Below are 26,694 nucleotides of genomic sequence, written 5' to 3'. Positions count from 1 at the left end.
TACATCGAAACCACACATAGCGAACCCCCCACATGCTCACTATTTGTGTTCTGCTGCATTTAGCGTCTGTTTCTTAGAGCAAAATGCATTCTCACGCTTATTTTGAACACAAAGAGGGCATTTTCCTCTAAAGAAAATAGCACTAAATGTCAGTAGTAAGTTGGTGAAAAATTCTACCTTAGAGCACTGTTGCAATGGCTAAAGATGACAGGAGGACTGAATAAAGTTCGGGTGAAAGGTTTATTTACTTAAAAAGAAGAGGGTACCTACACAGCCAAGAAAATCCTCTACTGTCTCCTTCACCTGTCCCACAGCTAATGGTCTGATCTACATTTTTGCCCTCAAATGTTGATTACAGCCGTGTGGTGACCACAAAAGGAGGTCACAACACACCTTTCTCCTAACAATTTCAAACACAATGTAGATAAACTAACATTTAAAAACAAAGAAAAATAAATAAACAATACAAAGTAAATGAGAATAATATTGTAATCCCAGATAAAATATTCTAGCATCCAAATTATTATAACGACCAAAAAAAGTGAAGACATTTGCATTTGTTAAAAGAAATAGACGGAATTCACTCTAAAATTCAAAAAATGTAATCATGGAATTGTAAAAGTTTACATATGTTTCAATGAATAGATAGAATTTACTCAAAATATAATCATCAACTTAACAGTGTGTTGGCTTATCCATCTGCTGTGACCACTGCTATGTTCCTCACCAGTAGGGTTTGAAGCAGAGCCACCACTCTTGCTAGTGGTACGTTCAACAGGAAATTCTGAAGCATTGCTGCAATACTCAGTCATGACAACACCATAGTTCGCAACCACTTTGCCCACCCATGCAGCATTACAGAATTGAACATTACTCAACTGCACAACAATCATCACTAAATTCAGCTACTAAGTAAGGAGCACTCTGCCTTCCATTACTGTAGATTCTGGCAATTTGACGCATACCCAGCCACCTTTCTTGAAACATACTTGTTTGGTTCTTTTCACATCATAATATCTATTTTTGCTTTTTACATGACAAGACTCCATTTTAGCATGAGCCTGGCTTATCATCCTTGGTATTTCTTTGATAGACATAATACACTTAAATTTTCTCAACCCCACTGGTCTTAAAGAATCACACAGCTCCTTCCTCTCAATGCTTTAAAGGGTGAAACCCTAGTCACTTAACAAGGGGTGTTGCAATAAGAGCAAAGCATGGCTTGGATAGCATCAGCCACATCACAACTCTCAATCATGGCTCCTCTGACACACTCAGTGACAAATCTGTTAGCTCTATCTACTTGACCACTGGCTTGAAGATGATACAAGCTGCATTTCTTGTGTTTGATTCCAGTGTCTTTCACAAAATTATTCACGTCTGTGGATGGGAACTGCACCCCATTGTCAGATATCACTTCTAGTAAGTACCCCTCTCTTGCAAATACATTGGTAAGAAATGTGACTACAGCTTTAGTGTTTGGTTGTCACAATAACCTGACTCCTAACCATTTAGATAAGTTATCTATCATCACAAAGCAAACCATTGGTTTACAGGTAAGAGTTAAAAAACACCCACAAAGTCAATGGCCATTTTTTTCAAACCCCTTTAGGAGTTTCCATTTCACCAATGGGGGATGCATACCAATTGAGACTCATCATGTTGTATATAAGTAACACATTTGTTGCACCAGTCCTCAACATTTCTGTCCACTTAAGGCCACTGATACGTTTCCCTCTGTCTTTTTTAATTGAAAGTCATGCCCAAAGGACCATGATGACTGAAATCAAGCAGAGTATTCCTGACCACGTTCGGCAGAACTAGTTTATCCCCTTTAAAAAGAAATTAATCTTCTACACTCAATTCAGTTTGTACTTTATTGTACAATTGTAATCCTATAAGAAGACTTCCTTCTCGGGACCACCGCTGTATGGAGTACTCTATGACTTTATTTAATACAAGGTTCTTTGCAAAAACGTTCCTTCAACACTCTTCAATCACACTCTCACCATCACCATTGTACCCAAACACATTGGCCACCAAACAATCAACATCCTGTGACTCAGCCTCACTATTTTCTTCAATTTTTCCACGAAAATGTAGAAGACATCAAAGAAAATTCACTCTTCTGTTTCTCCTACCACAGATATACTCAACATCAAAATTATGTTAGAAAAAAAATCACACTTAGTTTTGGTGGAATGCACATTTGTCTCTTTTAAAATGGGAACTAAAGGTTTATAGTATGTGAGTATTAGAAATGTTGCACCCCGAACATAGGTTTTGAAATGCTCAATAGCACAGGAACAGGCAAGCATTTCACCTTTAATGGCTGAGTATGTGCGTTCTTGATTAGTCAAAGTGCGTGATGCAAATGCTACCACTTGCTCCAAATCACCTTTCCCTTGAAGCAGAGATACCTCCAGCCCCACACCACTAGTATCAACCGTGCAACATAGTGCCTTACCAGGAGAAAATTAACTTAATAACAGTGCCATACTGAATTCTGTCTTTAACTTATTAAATGCTAAGGTTTGTTCGTTCTTCCACACAAAATTTCACATTCTTCTTAAGAAGCAGAAGTAGAGGTTCAGCTTTCATTGCAAATGTTCAATAAACCTGGCATCGTACTCACACATCCCTAAAAGTGCTTGTAGTTGTTCACAATTTATGGCTAGAGGTACCTCTTCTATTGCTTTCAGCAAACCTGGCTGTGTGGCAATACCATTAACTCAAAATACACGTCCTAGATACTCTACTTCTAGCGCATTGTATATACATTTGTCTTTCCTTAGTTCTAATCCTTATAGTTTGAGTGCATTGAGAACTGCACCCAGTCTCAATCTGTGATCTGATGCAATTTCTCCAGACACTAGAATGTCATCCTGAAATACTAAGACCCCAGGAAGACCCTCCAAAACATTACAGTTGACACCCTGGAAAACAGAAGCCACTAACACTTTGCTGAATGGCATTCTGCAGTATTGAAATACTCCAAGTGGAGTGACAAAGGCAGTAAGGTACCTGGATTCTTTGGCCAAAATTACTTGATGGTAAGCTGAGTTCATATCTAGCTTAGAAAAAGTATTAGCTATAGTCACTGTGGCCATCATTTCTTCAGTTTCTGGTAATGGATGGGCATTAACCCAAATAGATTTGTTAGGACTCCTACGATCTATACACATTCATGATGTCTTTTTTTTTTACATGCAACTACAATTGATTACAACCTTAGCGAAGATTTGATGGACTCAATAACCCCTTGTTAGACCATTTACTGAATCAAATTGGCCAACCCTGCCCTTGTCAGCCACTGGCACACCTTCAATTAAAGTTTGGTCAAAATGCTGCTATTTTTTAGTCGACTAACATATTAAAAATCCTGGAGTTTCCATAGTTTATCTTCAAAACTGTGAAATTTGTCTCCAAAATACATTGCAAATTGGAATGCACATATTTAACAGCGTTTACAGCATCAGCTCCAAACACTTGTTTTACACATCCAGATTTTAGACTTATGTTCAATCAACTTGATGATGCCACCCCAGAATGTTAGGACCTGAATGTGAAACATAATCTCCTCTGTAACAGATCGCCCCTTGAATACAATTGTGGTTTGGAAATACCCTCAAGGTTCATTTTAGTACCATCATAACTCTGAAGAAATATATCAGGGGAACACAAAGCTTTCTGCAGATTATTTTGATTAACTGCTTTCCTTTAAATTGTAGTTATTTTGGATGCAGAATCTGTCAACAAGGATGTTGTTGGAAATCACTGTGTTTAGTTTGCCGAAGTATGCCATATAACCAAGTAGGAACCACAATTCTATTCAGGGTAAGTCACAACACAAAATAAATTCTCATGTGCTCACCCTCAGATAGCTTGGCACAGAAGAGGCCTAACTTACAAAGCAATGTATGAAGTATTTGTGCAATGACAAGTACAGTAAAACAGTGAAACACCACAAAAACAGCTCCACACCAGATTAGAAAAATAGAGGTTATTTATCTGAGTGAATCAATACCATTATGGCACAAATCGAATATGCGTAAATTGAGTTATTCACGTCCATAAGTATTCATGCACTGCTTCAGAGATCGATTGCACTCCTCTTAGGAGTTTTATGGTAATGTCGGAATACAGGCTTAGAGGCTATGTATGGGTGCAGGGAAAGGGGCCGGTGATGCATCACGTAGACCTGGGTAGTTCAGTACCTGTGAGTGAAGTGTGGTCACACTCAGCAACTCTGCTCTCTGAAAACAGTGAGCAAAACACTCTTCCTAGGGTGTTTTGTTGCAGTCCATAGGGTGGGTCTCCGATGGCAGAGTGATGCGGCGGATGTGGGTGGCACTGCACTTGCAAAATGGGACTCCAGGTCAGTAGCACGATGCGGGGATGCAAAGTAGCACCACACTCACTAGTGGGAATCTGTGACAGTAGACACTACTTTGGAAGAGCAGCACGAGGGCTGCAAACAAGACCCACACTTGCTAGCGGTGATCCAGGACAGGAGACACAACTTCGCTAGAGCGGCACAGAGGCTGTGAAGAAGCAACGCACTCACTAACGACAATTTGTGACAGTAGGTGCAACTTTGAAAGAGTGGCGCGAGGGCTGGAAAAAAACACCACGTTCGCTAGCAGTAATCTGTTACAAAGTCCCACCTGGTCAAAGCTGCGCTGGGGCTGGGATGAAGTGCTAATCGTGAGGTCTTTGATGTCCCTGAGACCCTGGGTAAAAAAGAGGGTAAACCAGCAAGCCCTTGTAGATCACTCTGGTGGAAAGGTAGCGTCCCTCCAGTAGGGTCAGAGAGCAGCAGGCAGTGGGGAAACAAGCAGAAGAACAGTCCTTCCATGAAGGCAGTCCAGTTGAGTCCTTTTGGAATCCAAGCAGCTCTTCTGACAGAGGTTTAGTTCCAGGTCTAGTAGTGTCTGATTTGAGGGGAACAGAGACCCAGGGCCTGATTCAAGAGTCCGTAGCGCCACCTTAGCGCCGCCATAGCATAATTCTTATATGCTAAGGTGGCTTTTTATTTACAAAGTGGTGCAATGCATGCATTGCGCCACTTTGTAAACCCTTCTGCCACATTATGACTGCACCAGGCATAATGTATGAAGGGGCGTTCCCTCGTTAAGGAGCCGAAGAAATTATTTTTCACCACTTTTAACGCCTGCTCACAGACTATGGTGAACAAGAGGGTCATATGCACTGAGTTGGCACAGCAATCGAGTGAGCATAAGCAGGCTTTCATTGAGTTTGGTCAAGTGAGTGGGAGAATAAAGAAATGAGATGAGAATCGCAGATGTAACCAATGGGTGGGGTCAGTGGTTGTCAAGTGCAGCATTGTCTTGAGCTGCTCTTTACTTTTTAAAAACTACAAGTATACCACTGTTTTAAAACAAAGTTAGGCAGAGTTATAAGACATGAGCCTTCATAACTTCACCATTCGTTGATTTGCAGATACTTTTCATCTTCTTTTCGATCAATTCATGTCGGTTTTCATGCTTGTTCACATCACTTGTACATTCTCATTTTCTGGATGCCCTTAAAAGGAACATTGTGATACAGTTATTATATCCTATTTTTCTTTAACTGCATGACAAATTACATCTCTCAGCATTAATTGCACAAATGTGCTTCCAGCTGAATGGCTCACTGCTTGCGGACGGTTCTGAGCAAGTGTTTATGTGGCAGGACCAACATGTCGACACATTTCTGCCAAGAATAAGATGTTTACAACTTTCAAATTACTGCATTTTTATTAATTGAAAATTGAAAAAATGGTTGTAGCAATAAATTAAAATGTCACAGTTTTGAATCTTAAAACCACTGCCAGTTTAGAGTGCTATGGATTTTGCGGTTCATGCAGCACTATATTATTTTAAAAAAACAGCAAGCTAAAAACATCCAAAATCAGTTTAGAGTGCCCCCCATGTTGCCTTCTTTGGTAATGACTGAACACAAACTGCAATGCATTACCAGCCAGCACAACAGTGCTGCAGGAGTTGATGTTGCAGAATGGCCCTGTAATTCATAGATGGTTAGTCATGTAGCGCTGTCACAGCCGGGAGGCCGGGAGGAGAGTCACGCAATAGGGCAGGAGCCCTTTAAATTATCTTCGCGCTCCCGCCGTCGCGGGTAGCGCTGTCACAGCCGGGAGGCCGGGAGGAGAGTCACGCAATAGGGCAGGAGCCCTTTAAATTATCTTCGCGCTCCCGCCGTCGCGGGTAGCGCTGTCACAGCCGGGAGGCCGGGAGGAGAGTCACGCAATAGGGCAGGAGCCCTTTAAATTATCTTCGCGCTCCCGCCGTCGCGGGTAGCGCTGTCACAGCCGGGAGGCCGGGAGGAGAGTCACGCAATAGGGCAGGAGCCCTTTAAATTATCTTCGCGCTCCCGCCGTCTCGGGTAGCGCTGTCACAGCCGGGAGGCCGGGAGGAGAGTCACGCAATAGGGCAGGAGCCCTTTAAATTATCTTCGCGCTCCCGCCGTCGCGGGTAGCGCTGTCACAGCCGGGAGGCCGGGAGGAGAGTCACGCAATAGGGCAGGAGCCCTTTAAATTATCTTCGCGCTCCCGCCGTCGCGGGTAGCGCTGTCACAGCCGGGAGGCCGGGAGGAGAGTCACGCAATAGGGCAGGAGCCCTTTAAATTATCTTCGCGCTCCCGCAGCGCGGGACGCGCGCGGGCGGCGCCCGGGCAAAGCCCGGGCCAAGGGCGGGCCCGTCCTTAGCCCGTCAGAGACCGGAGGAGGCTGGGCTGGGCCCCATCTCTTTCACCTGTAGTAAGAGAATTACTTGTTATCTAAGAGTTGTTTAAGAGAGTACAGATTATAGCACCATCCTACTATTCCTAAATTGAGAAGCCTATTCTTCACTCAGCCCTTCCCCCATTAATTCCTCCTCTAAGCTACCCCATTGCGGGCATCTTCCCAATATGGGGAAAAGGAAGGCTATAGATTTACCAGCACAATCCAAGGGTACTAAAATCGCAAAAAAACGCCCAAGTAGACCTTTGAATCCAGCTATACCCAATGGGTTAAACCCATTGGATGAAATAGATCTCCTAGTTAAAGAAGTTGAGTCTATGTTAGGTACACAAACAACACTAGGGGCAACTAATTTAAAGAGAGGCCCCCCTAACGATAGGAAAATCCCAGAGTTATTTAAAAAGAAGGGGTCAAGGGATCCTACAGATACTATAATAGGGGTAGATGGAGACGGGGGCCCGCATAATTGCAAGGGCCCCCTATCGTTACCCACTTATAACATAGCGAGTTCTCCAGTATCCCAGCTGGGTCTCCCACACGTACCACATACACCAACCCTTCTACCATTGACTCCGGTGATCAAGGTGGTTCGTAGCCTATTCTGTACTAATCGTTTTGAACCTCTATTGGTAATAGAGGACTCGCCCGTGCCCACGAGTGTGCCCAAGTGCAAGTCAGTAGTTGGAAAACCCAACCCTAGTGTTATTTCACCGATCCCCCAGCTCGAGCCAGAAGGCAAAGAACCAGCAGCTAGTAGAGACAACCTGGCTACAGTTCTTCAGAGAGTTGATGAAGTTAAGGGACTGGTTTTAGTATTAATAGATCTTATGAAGAGCAATCGTGCTTGTGCTGGACTTTGTAAAGTCTGTGGGGAGGTCAGGGGGGAAGAAGCCTTCCCATTATCTGCCCCACCAATGGGGACGGAGCTAAGGGACAATTGTTGTCTCCCCACTAGAAGGGGGACAGCTCTTCTAGGGAGGGAAGACTACCGTTGTGATCCCAATATCGACAACATGAGACCCAGGAGGTCTACAAATGTTCCTAGGCACAGAGACCGTCAAGGTAGTTGGTCAAGTAATCTTACTAGTGACAGGGCCAGAGGTAGGACTAGCAAATCCGACCCACCGGAAACTGTCCAAGATTCCAGCCTTACACAACCCCCCAACAAGTCACATAAGACTCCCTCTAATACAATACTGAGAGTATAGTTAATAAAGAACAGGACCTGTTTATAAGTCAGGGAACAAATAAAATCTATTTGACTAATGTTCCAAAACTATCGCCAGGGTTAGCTGAGAATCAAGCTTCCTTGATCAACAAAGTCATACATTGGATACGTTCCCGACGAAGTTGTCTCTCTGTTATTCGTTCTGACATAATATCGGCCAAGAGAAGCAGCATCACAGGGACCAATCTTGACATAATAACTATCTATTTTGAAGACAAGTATATGGTGACACAATTAATGGATTTTGATCGTCGTACCCACTTGGAATATGCAACAACCAGGGAGGGAATTAGACTCATGTTACACCCACAAAATACTGGACAAGCCATGGGACTGGCAGGATCTGATGGTTTAACTAATTCCCGCGGAGGTGCTGCACGAAAGGAAGTTAATCCCAGGCTGTTGCCCAATCCTGTATGACTGACTACTGAACTAGTAACTAATGTGACGGCCTGCTCCAAGGCCTTACATTTTACGGGGGATGACAAAACATTATCACCAAACACTTGTAGTACTGACTCGAGTGTGGTAGACGCTGGATGCACACCCGTGGTGACAAACCAAGATAAATGTACATTAGAACTTATGTCATGGAATGTTGCCGGCCTGGCAAAGAAACTAGATGATGGTTAGTCATGTACTCTAATTCCAGGGCCCGTTTAGAAGGGAGTAAGCAATAGTTTCTTGCATACAGACAGGAAAAAAGGAGTCAAACCTGATGTCAGTGGATCCAAACAAATGCTAGAAGTTTAGCATACAGAACAGCCTGGGAGAAGACAAAGACAAAGGAATGTGAATCCTTTCCTTATTCACTGATGGGAATTTTGAAGGATTCAGGGACTTTCAAGGTAAAAGATGTGAGTTTACAGTTAAATCCCAAGGGTGTCGTTCAGATTTTGGCAGAGCAGGAGCCCTATGTTACTTGAGGTTCACCTTTGTCTTTCAAAGGCATTGGAAGGTGCAAGTGGGACAACAGGGGCTGCACGATCACGTAGGACCACTTTCCCCACTTGCGCCATGGTGCACCTTTCAAAAGGTGCACAGGGTGAGAGAAATCCATCACTGGTCTGCAGGTGCAAGGATAAATCTTCTTGCATGCCAAGGCCATTGATATTTTATTTTACACAATATAACTCCAGCTGTGGGAGTCTATGTTTGACAGAAATCCCCAGTGAGGCCCAAATAGCATGGCATCCCCTGTGCATTTCACTGAGCATATAGTAGAGCTACATATGCTGTAATTATAATGTAGGCCAAGGCCTCAGCTGAATTTGGGGGCAGAACTTTCAAATTTCAAATGTGGAGAAATGAGTGAAGAAAGTGTCTGTGACTGGCCATTTATATCATATGGCTACTCACATCATCCCATTAATATCATATTAAATTTTTTGATGTGAACTGCATGCACCACTCTAGTAAAAACTAGGAAAAACTAGAAATGCTGTGTGAAAAAATTAAGTCTACACACATTCAAGGCTCAATTGTTATGTCACTACTAATGCAGTGATTTGCCCTTAAAGAAAAAAATCAAATCAAGCTGTAATGAACCACAAGTGAAACAAACAAAAATAATTCAAGTTGTTGGAAATAAGTCATAACATGGAATGGTCAAACATGGTCACACATCAAACTCATTTTACCAGCCTTGCAGAAACTCAGGTTGCTAAGTGACAACAGTTTTTTTACTAAATCCACTTGATATCAGACAAGCTTTTGAGCTAAAATGAACCATTGTGTACGAAGTGTGAATTGATTTCTCCTTCATGTTAAACCTCATAAATGGAGTCTAATGCTGTCTTATGTTTTCGGTTGATATTTCTGTGCCAGTAAAACCTTTTTTTTTCAGCCAGACACACACAGATCAATATCTAATCCAACTACATCTGCTGCTTCTGTCTAGAGTAAAAATCCTTTAAATATGCTTTTCTGGAATTTGTATCAGGGAAATTCAAGTGCATCAGGAGGGCTACAGACTTCCTCTGTTTTCAGATGGGACAGAAAAGGCAGATCTGATTTCAGTTTGTTCTACCAAATGGAGTTGGTCTTTGCCAGCACATTCTCATGAGGTTTCAACCACACATTAATACACATGATAGAAGTGGGGAAAACTCTGACATTTGCAGGCTGATAATGCTCTTGATTCTTTTCAACTAAACACTCTCAGGGGCAAGATCAGAACATAGTCTCAGCTACCTACATTGCTATGATGTAATATTGTTTTATACTACCGTGCTACAGGTAACATTTGACACTCAGAATGACTGATGTATTTTATATTCTGGCACTTTAAATTTGGTTCACATTTTATAACCAAAATTAAGATAATTTGGGGCTTGCACTAATAGCTAGGATAAAAAAGTTGTGTTTCAAGAGATCAAGCATAGACATTCTTCATACATTGTGGAATGTGTGTTACATTGACATGGAGTAACACACATTCCACAGTCCCCAATAATGTAATGGGATACTTTTCTAAAGCTGTTGACCTTCTTCATCTGTGTGATCCATTTAAACATATGGTCAACTGTGCTATTAAATTAAATTAAATTAAATGTAGGCCTGTCCCTTGATTAAGAAAATATATGCAGAATGCCAGGAAAATTCAATAAAGTAGTTTTACTCATGTTTGATTTACATACAGGTGGCAAGCACACACCAACAATGACAGCAACAAGATCACCATCCCATATCTTGCATGAGAGCTCCTCTTCTGCTTGACTTCAACCATTAGGATTCCTTTGATCGAGTCACAAGCTCTCCCCACCTTTTCCAACACCTGCCTTTTATATTCTAATGATCACTTTGTCACATAGCCTTCTCCCTGTCTCCTTGGTTAAAGTTTAACATGTCCTTGTTTCATCCACAGTCTTACACAATCATCTGCCATACTAATGGGTTACTTAGCTTGTAAGCAACATGTGCTTGCAACATCCACAGTGTCCTTTGTACACAATCAACTGCCTTGCTAATATGTCACTTTGGTGGTAGTTTATGCAACATGTCAACATGTTCTTGCTGCATAAGCAAACATCCCCCACCTGTACAAAATCCTCCCCTTCTTGCCCCAACTCACTATTTAATAGAGATTATTTACTCAATTGTGACGTTGTCCGCACAACATTGGTCGTTTGTAAATGTAATAATTCACTATACTCTTCACCTGTCAACCAAGGATACGGAAATGGAGTTGCCTTTTCTACAGCTATTTTTGCTGCTACAACACTTTTCAACAGTATTGTAATACACATAACAGTTACACATAATTATGACATATTATAACAATTAAAACGTTTCCTAGGAGTATCTTCCATTCCCATTGCTTTATCTAGTTTAAAATTCCCAGTTCCAAATCTAACCTAAGACACTATTGGCCTTCTCTTCTTTTTCCTACACCATCCACTATACCCTCATAATTAGCTTTGCAATATACATCCCCTACACATGCACAAACTCTACATTTGTGGCTAGTATGTAATCTAGCACAAAATGATTTTGTAAGGCTAGTATATGAATTTGGCTTTGTTCTTGTGTTCATTTCTCCACAGCAGCCATATGCTATTTAAAGCTGCAACCAAAAGCAATGGTAACTGTTCTGTACCTTTTAGGGCTTTAAACACCCCTAACAGAGGTCCAAGATATGTTTTCCTTGTCAAAATAACCCCCTTACACTCATTATGTATTTTCCCTTTGGGCAGGGTTTCCTCCACTCAAATTCCAGCAATCGCACTGCCCAAAATGCAATTTGTTTATCAATTTTGGGGGTAAGCAACTGTGTGCTTGATTGCCATACAATTATTATATGGCCAGAGGCAAAAACCATTCTGTTTCCAATAGTTACTAAAGTTGATTTTGAATAGCGAGATTAAAGCTAGTGTCAAATATGCATCCATCTTCCTGTTTTGCTTATCATCCCTTTCCATCCCTGAACGACCATTCACTCTGAATTTAAAATTTCGATACCTTTGATATTATCACAGTTAGATTGTCCTACAAATGCCCCAATTCCTCGTATTGCTTAAATTCAAAATGTTGATTTTGGTTGTAAATGTATTAAGGTCAGTGAAGCAAATCACTAATATTGAAGTTGGGCCACAAATGTTCTTTCATCCAAACAATAGATTATTGTCCTTGTGTTGGTTATGTTGTTCAGCTGTATTTCTTTCCTTCTCTTTCACTTGTAGCAATGTAGCTTCACACACAGCAATACGTGGCATTTTGCTGCTGTCCCTAATTGTGTAGCATCCATAAAAAAGTATTACCAGACCAGAATGCTTCAATTCAGCAGGTGCAAGTCTATAAAGAGGAAACTAAATAGGATTAGGTTTTCCATGAAGAAACACTGGGTTAGTTGCTCCTGGTTCTTGTGCTAAATTTTCCCTCTGCTGATTGTCGTTCTCACTCTGCCATGGCAGAACATACACCTTCTGTTAAAAAATCTCCACAGTAGTTTTGTGGGCCCATGATGCAATAATAGGCTGCACCTGGCTGAATTGTACCTCACCTACCAGCGTCCCACAATCTAATTTTTCATTCTGTCTTATTAGATTCACAACATATGGACCATACTTCTCCCTGTGTTTCCACAAATAGGTCAGTATGAGGCCCATGTTTTATCATCCACCTGTGCTGTTAAAGGTTCTCAGTTAAAATGCTATCGACTTCCAGTCTCTCAGGGTTTATACCACAAAATCTTACTTTAACCTTTGCATCTGCTGATACACTGTTAGTTTCATTGAACCAAGAGAGGCCCCCTTCTTCGGGGGTTGAACAATTGCAAACCAACTTCAATATTGATTGTGTGAGTACATTCTGATCCCTTCCTTCCCTCTAAACCACCCGGCATCAACCTCCTTATTTGATTTTTCAACAGAATGACTTTGTTCCACAAGACCATACTTGTTTTTACATTGCCAAGATTACACTTTATCTGCAGTGAAATAGGTGCCATTGTCACTTTTGATGTCTTGTGCTACACCATATCTGTGCACCAAATATTTCAATTTCTTCTTCGTGGGAGCCTGGTTCGCTCGTTGAGATGGAATAGCTTGACAATTTATAATCCCAACTTAACATGAAACCTCTGCATCTAAAAAAAATGTTTATCTCAAATGAAAATGTAGGGTTGTTTGAAGATAATCCTGAACATGGCAACTGGTTGTACAAAGAAATATCTTATTGCATAGCTATGGAACTCCCTTGAAAATGCAAAAATGCAACCTAATAGACAACTCTTTGAGCTGGAGATGCAAATTTTCTTAGGTTAATCTTACTCAGATGAGGCTAACCTGTCTGACATCAAAACATCTCAGTAGTGCTATTTCTTGTAATGTTTTAATTACTTTAAATTAAACTGATGAATTACTGTCTTATCTTCGGCAAATATTTTTAATGATCTCTCCTTCTTTTTGCATTTAACACCATCCTGAAAGAATTAGGTTTTAGGTAATTAAAGTTATAAAGGTTGTATACAAACAACAAAAAACCTCAATATCTTTATCATGAAGTCTTTCTAAAATTTGGTCTGATATAATTGTTGGCTCACATTCTTCTGGAAAAAATACACAATAGCATTTTTAAAACAGATAATCTATTCCACGTATTTTGAGACCCTTCTTTGAAGGTTTGTGTATTGTTCTCATTTGCTTTGTTTTCTTTACCAGTGTTCTTATGTATTTCAAATTATTATAAAATATGTGAAAGTCTAAAAGCCACCATTTAATATATGTCCAGATGTCATTGTGCTACTTTTGAATAAATAGTATGTAATTCCTTTTGTTATACTATAAATTTACACTTAAAACAAAGCATACATGTGTGTAGTTCACAGCATTTTTAGATACTAATAACATTATGTGTGATTGATTCCAGGGTTTCGTGTACATTCTTGGACAATTTCTTCTATGCTATGAATGTTTTCTCACCCCTTATTCTGCCTCTAACTGGAACTGTTAATCTTTTCACATACATTCCTGCTGCTTTGACAGTCACACATCTGCCTAGATCCCCTTTTTAGCCCTGAAGTTCCACCCTGACCGTGTTATTGTTTCACATAACTTCCCCACACCCTCTTTTTTTTCATCTGAAATTGATAATGTGCTTTTGAATACCCCTGTGAATATCCAATCAAGCACCTACCTGCTATGACCATTATTGCTTCCATTTCGGGGGCCATGTTGTTTTGTTAAACCTTATGAATAGTGTCACATATCCCCTTGCTAGGAACTCACAGACATACCTATTGACTTTTCACTTTAGAGGCCACAGTCCAATCAGTACACCTTCATCTCTCTACATTCACCAATACTGACACTATTCACTTATATGTCTCCTGCAACACACTCTTTGTACTGGACACCATCCATAGAGGAGCTGATGCTGGTAAGGTGAACTCCTATAATACATGTGCAAGAAAAGGCATCTTCTTTGCATAATCTCTCCATTTATTTGGACTGATGCTGTTGGTTTTTGACTCTGTGCACCAGGGTTCTGCTAACCAGTTCCCAGTGCATGTGCTCTGGCCTATAAAACATGTTGAAATTATCTATACTCCTAATTGGCACATTGACCTTACATATACATCCGTAGTATATGGTACAAAGTGTACTCAGGGCCTATAAATTATATGTCACTCTGTATTGAAGCATCTATTGTCCAACCATTGAAGTGACAATGACCTAAGGCCTGCCACCAGTAATCTAGCTGTTCAGATGTAAAATGAAAGTTAACCTGTGAAAACAACACCTTTTGATAGGCCTAGACCCTCTTTATAAATATTAATAACTAACCCATTAGTAGGCCTTAAATGTTCAGATGTCAGGGTGCATGATATTTAAAAGTTGGACGCATAAAAGCTTAAGGTTAAACATGTCCTAACAGTGACAATGCCCTAAAAGCTATTTTCACTGCAGCAGGATTACGTGTTCCCTAGGAAAGCATTGAGGTAAATTTTTAAAAGTAAATAAAGTTATTTCTACCTAGGGACCATATAAAGAGTTCATTTATTGACTTTTTTGCAATATGTATTACAGATCCAGTGCATTGGTAATGTCAGAATGTTACTAAATATTTTCTACAAGGTACTTTTATAAAGTCATCTTTAAGCTGCCAAAAGTCTCTAGAAGCCCATTTGCTTGAGCTTTCAACTGTCACGCACAAGCTAAATAATTTCCTATTGAGGTGTCAGTTGACTCCCAGAGCATAGGTGGTGTTTTGTTTCTCCATCAGGATGATGTTCTGGGCTGTGCCCAGGAACTTAATTCACTTCAAAGGATGCCTACCCTGTACCTGGCAGGTGTAGCTCACACCTGAACCTGCCTCACATTTGTCTTCTTAGCCATCCAGGCCCAAATCCCAGTGGGAAATGAGCTGCCCCAAAAAACAGTTTTGAGTGAATCCAGAGGGAGGGTTGCTCATTTCCCCAGCCACATCTTTAGGGTGGCCATTGGAGCTCTGTACAAGTGAAGAAAGGTTCTATCATGATGGATTTAGGTAGAGAGGGTCATTCTAGGATTGATTGCAGTAAGGTATAGAGGAACTGCTGCAAAAAAAAGTAGTGTTATCCTTGGGGACTTTTTTCCAATTTTTTGGGAAGGAGCCAGGAGTCATCCCTGTTTTAGGTTTTTTTTTGCGCTTTCCTTGGGCACACTTACTTTAGCTTTGGGCCTGTGGCCTGTGCCCTTTTGCCTCGTTCATTTCATTCATTCCTATGTATTATTTCAGCATGGCTTCATTTTAGTAGAGATGTTTTATTATTTTCTATCAGCTGCTTCTCCACACAGAAATGTTTCTTTGTTTTTTTACACAACATTTCATCTTGTGCTCTGCCCAAGGCTGTACATGATAATTTACTGAGTATTGCCTGTTCATGAGTACAATGTCTACCATACACAGAAAAGATGCATTATCACATCAGACCAGTTCTCAGAACAACATATTTTGTTATAAAACAACACACTGGCCCAAACCAGGTTAGAGGGGACATTCCAGCCATCCATCTCATTCTGTACCACATTGTCACAGCTCTGCTGAACTTGGCCTCGTCACTCCATTAACTTGAGAGGATGCCAGCAGGCCACAGGCAAACCCCTCTTCATTATTCAGGTATGGGGATGGGGCTTCCTTGCAGAGATTAGTATGAGCACATAATGGCCAACACTTCTAATGCTCTCATATAGAATATAGTAGTGCAGGTAGGGATTTTACACTTACTAGTGTGACAGGATGTTGGGACCTTTTATCTGTTTGCACGTTATTGGTCACAACATTAATTGTATTTTGTTTCCTCTTTCTAATAATCACAATTCATTCCTATGTGTATAGAGTGCAGTTGCTTCAATAAAACATAGTAAACCAAGTCCTGCTTCTGTTTGTCTTTGCATGTATGAGACTTGTGTAACTGAGAGAAAGGGTAAGATCTTTTCAACTATGACCTCTCTGAGGAGTCAGTGTGTCATGTGTGAGGCTGCCTCAAATCACCTTTACTTAAAGGTTTGGGTGAGGTGCTGCTAGATAGCCAAAAGGATTAGGCTGACAGCTACCAGACAGTGTGGGATAGACTCAGTCCCCACGCATGGTGGTGCTGCCGCCTGAAACCAACAGTCTTATCCTTGTGACGACAGTCCTACTACACCCCCATTCATAGGCTGGTACCAAGAAACCACTTGGTACCCCTAAGGATCTTCTTCAGAAACTCTGGAAGAGAGAAAGGGACAACAACTAGTGTTGAGACCCATGGGGAGAACTCTAAGGGCTTCCCTACTTGTACCAAGGATAACAATGAAAAAGAAGTGAGCTCCAAGAGTCAGTTGACTGCGCTCCTGTTAAGCTACAGAGACAAAAATAACTGCAAGAATCCTACTTTTCTGAAAGAGACAAGCTGACCAAGTTTCAACTGGACCTGCCCTGGAACATTCTGGTGGCTTCTATTGGAGTGAGTCCTAATCCCCAAATGCTGTTCCTGAGGTCCTGGAACCCTTGGCTGGTGACAGAGTGTACTCCTTCTGCCTATCTCTAAACGTTGAGACTTAAAAATAGCCTGGAGAACCATTGAAGGACTAGGACCAACCTCACAGCTGTTTGACAAAGGTGTATTACCTCAATCCGTCAAAGCTAAGGCCACTCCAAATCTATTCTTCAGCTCCCTTGATGCTGCCTTTGACAAGGAACTGATGGATGCTGAAAACCTCAAGGGTGAGAAACTCTAACTACTCCTGAGAGATTTTTTTCCCACCTAAACCAATGTTTTTGCTGTAACCCCATCCTGATGCTGAATTCTGTTGATGCCAAGCCCCCTTCTCTTGGCGTCAGCCCACTTCCTGCATCCGCAGAGCTTGCTGATGACCGGGACAAATCTGGTCCTTGAATCCTACTTGTGCTCCGTCGGGGTCAGTCTGAAAACCTACCCTTGTCATATTCTACTGTGATTATTTGCCCACGGTTGGCCCCTTGCACTTTTTGGCACTTTTTAAATTTAAAATTCAGATCTCTAGTTCTCCTTATTATATTTTTGACAATTTAGTGTAAAGGTGTTCATTAAAATATTATCTATTTTAATAAATTCATGTAGGATTTGTATTGTGTTGTGTTTTGGACTTTTTAACTGCTTTTTGTGCTTCTAGCTGCTTTATACATTTTTTAGGTAATCGTGTATGCTCTATGGCATTGTACTCAGAGGTTGAGCTTAGATTTAAATTACTGAAACCTTAACTGGATCTAACAAGAATTGGGATGTCATTACCTGTGTGGACTACTGTCCACCCCAGCTTATAATTAATTTTCTCACAACATGGACACAACTTCCTTAAAGAAGCATAGACAACTCCTTGGGAAGCATTCAGTGTATATGCTTGGTGACTGATTGCCAAGCCGTTTCTTATACAATATGGCTTCTTGTTGAGTGTAGGTTTTTATCAGCACAGGGATAGGAGTAAAAAGCTTCTGTGCTGCTCTGCCTCCTTTGAGTTAGACTCTAGAGTCTAATAAAAACCCAGAACTACGTCTCCACGCCTGTGAAGTAAATACATGTTTCACTGATATTGAATGGTTAGTATGGATGCTATGACCTTGCCATCTAGAGGCCCACATTGAAAATCAATACATACTTACAGATATGGAAACTGAAAGGACAAATAGGCACAACCATCACATAACAAATTAGCAACAGAAAGGCAAGAGTGGCTTGGCTCTACCGGATGCAAAAATCTTGTTTCCACATGTCAGTTTCTGTTTTTATTTTATATGGAAAAACGGCTCATAATGTTTTTTCACAATTAGAGTTAATATGTAAAACCTACTGCAGTTTAAGCAACAACTTCTCAGTTAAACAAAAAAAAGTCAATTTATTCATTTTACTTCTCACATTTGAGTGAATCACATAGTACTTTCCTTTCACCACCAGATACGATCAATATATATTTAATTGTTAAACCAATGCTTAATATGTTAATTGCTGGGCTTGTCATTTCTGTGGGCTCACTACAAACGTTTTTTCCTTTATCCTCCACTTTTTGCTGAAATCCATATTTGCTGACTCTAAGAATCTGTGCCTTTTACCACAGCTAATCAGTGTTAAAGTGCTTGTGCTCTCACTCCTTTTACACATAGTAAAATTGGTTTACACCCAGTGCTTAGTTTATAAAACGTAAGTGTCAAGGCCCTTCTCAAGAGGCTACGGCAACTTGCACTACTCATTGCCCCTGCTAGTACTGCCAGGAGCGACATAACACCTAACCCTCTAGCTGATACAATTGTGAGAATTCAGTCTATTCCAGGCCTCCCAAAGCTATAGGAATAGCATGTGCAATGTATATTGAAGTATTAAACATGTTTGTTGTGCTCATCCTAAATTATGTCAGACAGCACCAACATGTGGTGGACTGTCACTGTCATGAATGCTGGTGTTCCAAATTAAGTACCAGTGGCAAGCACCAGAAAACCACAGGCTCAAATTAAGCACTTCTTACACTTGATTGGTACATTTAATTTACCTATAAGTCCCTTATAAAATGATATATCATATACCCAGTGCCTGTAAATTAAATGCTACTAGTGAGCCTGCTTCGCCTATTGTACCACCCACTTAAGTAGCCCCTAAAACCTGTCCCAGGTCTGCCATTCCAGCCTGAATGTAGTTTTAAACTGCAAATTCGACTTGGCAATACAACTCCCTTGTAAAACTTGTAAAACCATAAACTCCCCTTCTAATGTGTATATGTCACCACTAAGGTAGGCCTTAGGTAGCCCATAGAGCAGTATGCATTAAAATAAAAGGTTGGACATGCACTTTTAAGTTTTACATGTCCTGGAAAACTCCTAAATTCTTTTTGACTACTGTAAGGCCTACCTGTCCCATAGGATAACATGGAGCCGCCCTATTACATTCAATAAGTGCTAACTTTTGATTGGGGGCAAGTAAGCATTTCATGTTTGGTGTCTTAGGAATTGTTAATTAAAAGTCCACTTTACTTGAAAATTCAGATTTTAAGTGACAATTTTGAAAATGTCACTTTAGAAAGTTGGCATTTTTCTTCTCTAACTATTTGGTTCCTGGGTCACATGACTGAGTGTGGTTGACAGTTAGACTTTGTTTATTCCTCGCAGACAGCCACACAGTAGAGGGATTAGGTGTGCCTAGATGAGCAATTACTGGCAGGTTAAAGCTGAATAGAATAGGCTTGGCTCTGCCTTCACACAAAGGACTTGTCACCCCTGCATTATACATGCAGCCAGCTCAGAGCAAGGTCAGGCGAGCGATGAAATTTAAAGCACCTCAAAGGGAATTCTCTAGAAACTTCTATTTCAAAGAAGGTGCCAGGTATAAAAATAGGACCCTCAGACCCATTCTTTAGTTCACTTTGTGGACCTTTCGAAAGACCCAGGCAGGACTGCTGCTATGAACTGCTGTTTATACCTCAAGACTGCTTTGCTTCACCTGCAAGGCACACTTTAATGCCTGGAGCCTGCCTTGAACCCTGAAAGGTCTGTCCTGCTTCTGAGCCCTGTTCTACAGCTGAACCCCGGTCTACTCGAATGACCCCAAGAGCTAGTAGACTGGCTTCCAGATTAGAGACTCAGGGACAGAAAAGGGTCCAACCATCTTGAATCTGCATCTGGTCCCAGCAGGAGTCAGTAGTAACCACCTAAGTGGTGCCCCTCCAATCATGGACTCTTAATGGTGATACTAAAGATACCCAGAAAACCAAAATCCAAAACTTAGGATTTAAAACTGCTCTGGGAGGCAAGAGAAGACCAAGACAAGCCTGCTCATCTATCTGCCGAAGTTGCATTGCTTGTTTGCCTGACTTTGCGGCAGCTCCAGCTGCATTCTTCTCTGCTGCGTCAAGCCATGTTCAGCGTCTTTCACTAAAGGGGTATCCAACCTCATAAAGCTCTTGTTGGCTACAGCTGCCAGCTTTATCCCACTGCAGATTATCAACTTCCACAAAAGAGGCTAAGGGCCTGGAGTAGAGTTTGGCGGACAGGTTACTCTATCACAAATGTGATGGATAGCCTGTGCACCAGACTACGATTCCCTTAGAATATTATTGAATCATAATGTGGTAGACGGGATATTCATCACGTTTGTGACGGAGTAACCTCATCTGCCAAACTCTAAATCAGGCCCTAATTCAGAATGCAAAAACCCCTTTTCGGGCAACACCTGCAGGCTTGCCCTGCTGAACTTAACCTTCTCAGAGCACTTTTATATAAAATTTCTTCTAAGTCAGAAGGTAGGCAGCGACCAGACCCAATCTACTCTTTGTATGTAACTCTTGCTCCATCGCAGTTGGACACATTTTTCAACTTTGACCGACCTTGAACAGATGTCTGCAGTTGGCACTTTCTTATGCTACAAACACAAGTAACATAAACTGTGTATTTGTAAAGCACAGGTTTACCCACAAGGGTATCTTGGTTCTGAATAACAGATGTTTAATGTTATCTAACTCAATGGTAATCATTTTATGGACCTCAGATGGATGAAAGGCTGAGTGAACCCAATGGGATAAAAAACTGTGACCATAACGTTGAACACAAGCCCCAACAGTGGAGACATTAGTCCACTAAGTCACCAGACCCGGCATTTATATCATGTTATGTTCTAAACACTTAATATAGAGCAGTGAATCACTCTGGAAGGGGTCTCTTGATGCTGGAGTGAAATCCAGATAAAGAAGAGAAATGGAAGATTAGCACAATAAAAAAGCCAGGTTTTGGGGAGCTTTTTAAAGTGGACAAAGTTAGGACATGCACCGATGTGCAAAGGTAGTCTGTTCCAGTAATTGGCTAGAAAAAAAAGATCGCACGTCTTATTTGGCAAAATAAATATGACAGCAGTGAGCAGGAGCTAGTCTTTCAATCTCAGATTTCCGATAGGGCAATAAGGGTGATGTTTGTTGTGAAGACCTGCAGGTTCCTTACCAGGTATCTCAATCTCAATCTCAATCACATTTATAAAGCGCGCTACTCACCCATAAGGGTCTCAAGGCGCTGGGGGGGGAGGGGGTTAGTGCTCGAAGAGCCAGGTCTTGAGCTGCCTTCTGAAGGGGAGGTGTTCGGGTATGGCGCGAAGGTGACTGGGCAGGGAGTTCCAGGTCTTCGCTGCCAGAAAAGAGAAGGATTTTCCTCCGGCGGTGGTTTTGCGGATGCGGGGAACGGCTGCCAAGGCCTGACAGGTGGAGCGCAGAGTGCGCGGAGGGGTGTAGAAGGAGACGCAGGAGTTGATGAGTTTGGGTCCGAGGTTGTAGAGGGCTTTGTGTGCGTGGGTGAGGAGTCTGAAGGTGATCCTCTTGTTGACCGGGAGCCAGTGGAGTTTTCTCAGGTGTCCGGAGATGTGGTGGTGGCGAGGTATGTCCAGGATGAGTCGTGCTGCGGCGTTCTGGATCCGTTGAAGTTTCCTCTGCAGCTTGGTGGTGATGCCGGCGTACAGAGTGTTCCCGTAGTCCAGGCGGCTGGTGACGAGGGCGTGGGTGACGGTCTTCCTGGTGTCGATGGGGATCCAGCGGAAGATCTTGCGGAGCATGCGGAGGGTGTTGAAGCACGCTGAGGTCACCGAGTTGACTTGTCTGGTCATCGAGAGGGAGGAGTCCAGGATGAAGCCGAGGTTGCGTGCGTGGTTGGTCGGTTGGGGAGTGCTGCCTAGGGCAGGGGGCCACCAGGAGTCGTCCCATGCGGAGGGGGTAGGGCCGAGGATGAGGACCTCCGTTTTATCTGTGTTCAGTTTCAGTCGGCTGTCTGTCATCCAGGTCGCTACTTCCTTCATGCCGTCGTGCAGTCTGGTCCTTGCTGATGTGGGGTTGTTGGTGAGGGATAAGATGAGCTGGGTGTCGTCGGCGTAGGATATGATGTGGAGTCCGTGTTTGCGTGCGATGTTTGCCAGGGGGGTCATGTAGACGTTGAATAGGGTGGGGCTGAGGGAGGATCCTTGGGGTACGCCGCAGATGATCTCCGTGGCTGCGGATCTGAAGGGGGGGAGGCGGACTCTCTGGGTCCTTCCGGAGAGGAAGGAGATGACCCATTCCAGGGCCTTGCCTCTGATGCCGGCGCTGCAGAGGCGGTCTATCAGGGTGCGGTGGCAGACTGTGTCGAAGGCTGCAGAGAGATCCAGGAGAATGAGGGCCACGGTTTCACCCTTGTCGGTCAGGGCTCGGATGTCGTCCGTGGCTGCGATGAGGGCGGTTTCGGTGCTGTGGTTGGCCCTGAATCCGAACTGAGTGGAGTCGAGGGAGTCGGAGGTTTCCAGGGCGGCGGTGAGTTGAGCGTTGACGATTTTCTCAATCACTTTGGCGGGGAACGGTAGGAGGGAGATAGGCCGGAAGTTTTCGAGTTCGGTGGGGTCTGCTGTAGGTTTCTTTAAGAGGGCGTTGAGTTCTGCGTGTTTCCAGCTTTCAGGGAAGGTAGCAGTGGTGAGGGAGGCGTTGATGACGTCTCGGAGGTGGGGTGCGATGATGTTGTCGGCCTTGTTGTAGATGTGGTGAGGACAGGGGTCGGAGGGTGATCCCGAGTGGATCGAGTTCATGACGCGGGTGGTTTCCTCGGTGGTGGTAGGGTTCCAGGCGAGGATGGTGGGGATGTCGTTTGCGGCTTCCGGGGGCGGGTTCATGTTGGTGGTCGTGAAGCTGTTGTAGATGTCGGCAATCTTACGGTGGAAGAAGGTCGCGAGGGAGTCGCAGAGGTCCTGTGAGGGAGGGATGGGGTTGGTTTCTGCGTCCGGGTTGGAGAGCTCTTTGACGATGCCAAATAGTTCCTTGCTGTTGTGGGCGTTGTTGTCAAGTCTGTTCTGGTAGGCTGTTTTTCGTGCGGTGCGGAGGCGTTGGTGGTGTTGGCGGGTGGTGTCCTTGAGAGCTGTCAGGTTTTCCTCTGTCGGGTTGAGGCGCCATGTCTTCTCGCGGAGGCGGCATTCTTTCTTGGAGTTTTTGAGTTCGGTGGTGAACCAGGAGTTTTTCTTGTGGTTGTTGGTGTTGGTTTGGGTCTTCAGAGGGGCCAGGAGGTTGGCGCAGTCGGAGATCCAGTTGGTGAGGTTGTTGGCGGCCTCGTTGGGGTTGCTGGTGCTGGTGGGTTGGTTCAGGGAGAGCGTTGCTGCGAGTTGTTCTGTGGTGATTCGGTTCCAGTGTCTTTTTGGTGGTTGCCGGGTGTGGTGATGCACGGTGGTTTTCTTGAAGCTGAGGTGGACGCAGCTGTGGTCCGACCATGTGAGTTCGGTGGTGTGGCTGAAGGTGATGTGTTTGCTTGAGGAGAAGATGGGGTCGAGCGTGTGTCCGGCGTAGTGGGTGGGGGTGTTGACCAGTTGTTTCAGTCCCAGGTTGGCGAGGTTGTCTAGAACGGCGGTGGTGTTGTTGTCGGTGTGGTTCTCCAGGTGAAAGTTGAGGTCTCCTAAGAGGATGTAGTAGATGGATGAGAGTGCGTGGGGGTTGACGAAGTCTGCGATGTCTTCGCTGAACTTGGTGCGGGGTCCTGGTGGTCTGAACATGAGGGTGCCTCTTAGGGTTGTCTTGGGGTCGATGTGGATCGCGAAGTGGAGGTGTTCGGCGTCGGGAAGTGAGTTGTCGGTGTGGGTCGAGATGCTGATGGAGCTTTTGTGTGCGATGGCGATGCCTCCTCCGGTGCGGTTGAAGCGGTCTCTCTGGATGATTTTGTAGCCGTCGGGGATGGCTATGGCGATGTCGGGTGCCGAGGAGGGGTTCATCCAGGTCTCGGTGAGGAAGGCGATGTCTGGGTTCGTTGAGTTGATGAGGTTCCACAGTTCAATGGCGTGCCTGTGGACGGAGCGGGTGTTGACCAGGATGCATTCGAGGTTGCTTCCGGGGGCGTCGTTCTTGGTGGTGGCGGTGTGGGTCCGTAGGCAGGTGAAGCGGCAGTTGCTGCAGGTGAAGGGTCCGTGGGTTCGTTTGGGGGTGGCGCGGTAGCAGCCCGGCGCGCGGCCGGGGTTGAGGTTGGCGAGGGTGGCGGAGTCATAGGTCAAGCGGGGGGCGCGGGGGCCAGGGGTTCGGGCGCTAGGCGCGGTCCAGGCGCGGACGGGCGCAAACGGGCTTGCCTTAGGCTTGCCTTTGGCGCGCCAGCGGCGCGCCCGCTGCGCGCGTCCACTGCGCGGCCTCGCAGCGTCCGCCATTTAAGGGGTAGGTGGGGAGGCGGGGTCAGCTGGGAGGCGGGAGGTGGGCGGGCAGGGGAGCTGGAAGCGGCAAAAAAGAGCGGCAAAAAACGGCGGGAAAAGCGCGGTAGGAGCGGCGGGAAAAGCGGCAAGACGGCGAAAAGGGAACAAGAGCCTACTAAAATCTACTAAAAAGGAGGGGCTGAGAGGGGAGGACGGCGCACAGCACTCGGGGGCACACGCACGGGATACAAGGAGAGAAAAGGGGAATTTCAGTCACTCGGGGGCACACGCATGGGATACAAGGAGAGAAAAGGGATTTCAGTCAGCACAAGCTCAAGCACTCGGGGTACACGGGCAAGAAGGGGGGAGAACACTCACAGGAGAGGAAGGCAGTCAGGGACTGGAGGCGCTGCGTGAGCAGGGGAGCGACCTACCCGAGGGTCAGTGGTCGCTACCTCTGCCTCGCAGCGGCCGCCATTTAAGGGGTAGGTGGGGAGGCGGGGTCAGCTGGGAGGCGGGAGGTGGGCGGGCAGGGGAGCTGGAAGCGGCAAAAAAGAGCGGCAAAAAACGGCGGGAAAAGCGCGGTAGGAGCGGCGGGAAAAGCGGCAAGACGGCGAAAAGGGAACAAGAGCCTACTAAAATCTACTAAAAAGGAGGGGCTGAGAGGGGAGGACGGCGCACGGCACTCGGGGGCACACGCACGGGATACAAGGAGAGAAAAGGGGAATTTCAGTCACTCGGGGGCACATGCATGGGATACAAGGAGAGACAAGGGATTTCAGTCAGCACCAGCACAAGCTCAAGCACTCGGGGTACACGGGCAAGAAGGGGGGAGCACACTCACAGGAGAGGAAGGCAGTCAGGGACTGGAGGCGCTGCGTGAGCAGGGGAGCGACCTACCCGAGGGTCAGTGGTCGCTACCTCTGCCTCGCAGCGGCCGCCATTTAAGGGGTAGGTGGGGAGGCGGGGTCAGCTGGGAGGCGGGAGGTGGGCGGGCAGGGGAGCTGGAAGCGGCAAAAAAGAGCGGCAAAAAACGGCGGGAAAAGCGCGGTAGGAGCGGCGGGAAAAGCGGCAAGACGGCGAAAAGGGAACAAGAGCCTACTAAAATCTACTAAAAAGGAGGGGCTGAGAGGGGAGAACGGCGCACGGCACTCGGGGGCACACGCATGGGATACAAGGAGAGAAAAGGGATTTCAGTCAGCACAAGCTCAAGCACTCGGGGTACACGGGCAAGAAGGGGGGAGCACACTCACAGGAGAGGAAGGCAGTCAGGGACTGGAGGTGTTGCGTGAGCAGGGGAGCGACCTACCCGAGGGTCAGTGGTCGCTATCTCTGCCTCGCAGCGGCCGCCATTTAAGGGGTAGGTGGGGAGGCGGGGTCAGCTGGGAGGCGGGAGGTGGGCGGGCAGGGGAGCTGGAAGCGGCAAAAAAGAGCGGCAAAAAACGGCGGGAAAAGCGCGGTAGGAGCGGCGGGAAAAGCGGCAAGACGGCGAAAAGGGAACAAGAGCCTACTAAAATCTACTAAAAAGGAGGGGCTGAGAGGGGAGGACGGCGCACGGCACTCGGGGGCACACGCACGGGATACAAGGAGAGAAAAGGGGAATTTCAGTCACTCGGGGGCACACGCATGGGATACAAGGAGAGAAAAGGGATTTCAGTCAGCACCAGCACAAGCTCAAGCACTCGGGGTACACGGGCAAGAAGGGGGGAGCACACTCACAGGAGAGGAAGGCAGTCAGGGACTGGAGGCGCTTCGTGAGCAGGGGAGCGACCTACCCGAGGGTCAGTGGTCGCTACCTCTGCCTCGCAGCGGCCGCCATTTAAGGGGTAGGTGGGGAGGCGGGGTCAGCTGGGAGGCGGGAGGTGGGCGGGCAGGGGAGCTGGAAGCGGCAAAAAAGAGCGGCAAAAAACGGCGGGAAAAGCGCGGTAGGAGCGGCGGGAAAAGCGGCAAGACGGCGAAAAGGGAACAAGAGCCTACTAAAATCTACTAAAAAGGAGGGGCTGAGAGGGGAGGACGGCGCACGGCACTCGGGGGCACACGCACGGGATACAAGGAGAGAAAAGGGGAATTTCAGTCACTCGGGGGTACACGCATGGGATACAAGGAGAGAAA

The 26,694-nt window shown here is 44.9% G+C and overlaps 1 protein-coding gene across 13 annotated transcripts in view; it reads left to right on the top strand.

Annotated features, from left to right (window-relative positions):
* The window catches only part of SLC4A10 (solute carrier family 4 member 10), a 1,044,586-nt gene that overhangs the window by 644,242 nt on the left and 373,650 nt on the right, over nucleotides 1–26,694 (top strand). The gene's annotated exons all lie outside the window — the stretch shown is intronic.

The sequence above is a fragment of the Pleurodeles waltl genome, chromosome 3_1 (genome assembly GCF_031143425.1).
Source record: "Pleurodeles waltl isolate 20211129_DDA chromosome 3_1, aPleWal1.hap1.20221129, whole genome shotgun sequence".
Lineage (NCBI taxonomy): Eukaryota > Metazoa > Chordata > Amphibia > Caudata > Salamandridae > Pleurodeles > Pleurodeles waltl.
Note: the sequence above shows the minus strand (reverse complement) of the source record. Positions and strands in the feature narration are given on the sequence as shown.